Here is a 2,747-nt window from a genome sequence, read left to right on the forward strand (position 1 = left end):
AAAATACATAAAACAATGGTTAACAGAATTGAAGGGAGAAATAGACAGCACCACAATAGTGGTAGGAGATTTAAATACACCACTATCACCAAAGAATAGGTTAACTCAAAAGAAACGCAACAAAGATGCAGAAGATCTAAACTATATAATCAGATAACTTGACCTTGTGGATGTATTCAGAGAACCACATCCAATAAAACTCAGTTCACTTTCTTTTCAAGTGCACATGGTACATTCTCCAGAATTGATCATATATTAGATCACAAAACAAGCCTCAACAAATTAAAAAACATTGAAATAATACAAAGTATTTCCTCAGACCCCATTGCCATAAAACTAGAAATTAACCGCAGAATAGTAAAGCTTACAAAACCACACATGAGGAAACTAAATAATTCTCTTCTCTAACATATTTAGGTTATAAAAGAAATAAAGAATGAAAGAGAAAAATTCCTTGGAACAAATGATAATGATGATACAACTTACCAAAACCTCTGTGATAGAGCTAAGGCAGTCCTCAGAGAGCAGTCCATAGTAATAAGCACACACACATAAAAAAGGAAGAAAGAAGAATCAATGATCTAACTCAGCACTTCAGGAAATAGGAAAAGTCCAAAAATCTAATCCTACAGCCTCTAGAAGAAAAGAAATTATAAGGACAAGCGCTGAAATCAATGAGCTAGAAAACAGAAAACAGTTGAAATCATCAATAAGACCAGGAGCTTGTTTTTTTTTTGAAAGGGTCAATAAAATTGACAAACCACTGGCAAATTTAACAAAAGAAAGAAAAGATATGGATAACTCCATTAAGAAATGACAGAGATGATATCACAACAGAATCAGAGGAAATTAAATTGATAATATCAGAATACAATGAAAACCTATACTCTGATAAATTTGAAAACTTATAGGAAATGGACAAATCCCTTGAAACACATCCTAAAACAGATCCATCACAAGAGAAGAAATTGAAAAGGTCATTTAAAAAACTTCCCCTGTATCACAAAGTCTCACCTCCTGCTTCCTCCTCAGTCATTCAGGTACTTTGGGGAACAAAGTGCTGTCTGGCTTGACCAAGCGGGACCCCTTAACCCAGGCCAACAGGGAAGTCCTGGGCACCTCGATGGAGATGAAAAGCCACTTTCAGAAGAGAGACGCAAATCAAAACAACTATGAGATATCATCTCACCCCAGTAAGAATAGCAAAATTTAACAGAACAGCAAGCAACAAATGCTGGTGAGGTGGTGGAGAAATTAGAACCCTTATTCATTATTGGTAGGAGTGTTAAATGTTGCAACCACTATGCAAGGCATTACAGCACTTTCTCAAAAAGTTGCAAATAGGAATACCATTTGACCCAGCAATGTTACTACTGGAAATATACCATAGAGAAGTCTGAACTATCACCCAAACAGATATATCCACACCCATGTTTATTGCTGCTTTGTTTACTATAGCAAAGAGACGGAAACAACCCAAGTGCCCATCAACAAATAGATAGAGAAGCTGTGGTATATTCACAAGATGGAATAATATGCACCACTGAAAACAAGGAACTAATGAAATATTATACAAAATGGGTGATCCTGGAGCACATTGCTGAGTGGAATATTTCTGTTACCAAAGGACAATAATGCCACTGTTATAAACAGGACTGAAATGGGGGTTGGAGGAAACTAAGGAAAGAGTGTATAAGTAATGAATACTACATTAAAAGATGAGGACTAGAATTGCTTAAAAGGACTAGATGACAGTCCAGAAAAAGAACTGACTAAAAGATCTTTACTAAAGTGGACTAGGGATGGAGTGAAGGATTGTTCAACAATGAAAGATTTTTTTTTTCAAAGAAAAGAGTGAACTGGGAGTGGAGGCGTGGCCAGGGAGGAAAATGTGCAACAATGAATGAATGGAAATCCAAGTTCTGTATAATCTTTCATATAATACCAATTAAAAAATAAATTAAAAAAGAAAAATAACAACAACAAAAGGTGAAAAAAGAACTAAGGTTATAGCTTTTTCCAATTACTTTCAATGTTTGACAGGAGTCCAAAAATTGGTCTGCATCATCCAAAAGAAGCATCAGTAATGTTATGGTGGGATCACTGAAAGATAGGAAGAATATGGCAAGAAAATTCAGAACTTCTGTGAAAGGCACTTTAAAAGTCAGCTTTTAAAGAGTTGGAAACAACCTAAGTGCCCATCAACAAACCAATGGATAGAGAAGCAGTGGTATATTCACACGATGGAATACTATGCTGCATTGAAAAAAATGGAAATCATGAAATATTATTCAATATGGGTGACCCTGGAGGACATTATGCTGAGTGAAATATCTCAGTCAAAAAAGGACAAATACTGCATAGTGCCACTGTTGTATAACAGGACTGACATCAGGGTTGAGTTGAGACTGAGAAAGATTGGATCAATTATGTATACTGAATTGAAACAGATGAGGGAGAGAACTGTTTAAAAGCGATATATAATTGGTATTATGGTCATGACAAGAGTCCAGAATGAAGGCTGCATAGTGGAGTGTACTTGGAGTGGTGGGGGAGGGGGGTGGAGGTGATTGTACACCAATGAAAGAATTTTCCTTTCACTTTTCAAAGAGTAGAGCGAACTGGTGTTGGGGGGAAGGGGTGAGTATTAAGAAGAATACAACAATGAATGAATGAAAATCCAAAGTCTCTGTAAACATTCATTAAAATTAATTTATAAGATAATAAAAAGGAAAAAAGTCAGCTTT

Source organism: Elephantulus edwardii, unplaced genomic scaffold (assembly GCF_000299155.1).
Source record: "Elephantulus edwardii isolate Elephantulus edwardi_28Jun2011 unplaced genomic scaffold, EleEdw1.0 scaffold00203, whole genome shotgun sequence".
Taxonomy (NCBI): domain Eukaryota; kingdom Metazoa; phylum Chordata; class Mammalia; order Macroscelidea; family Macroscelididae; genus Elephantulus; species Elephantulus edwardii.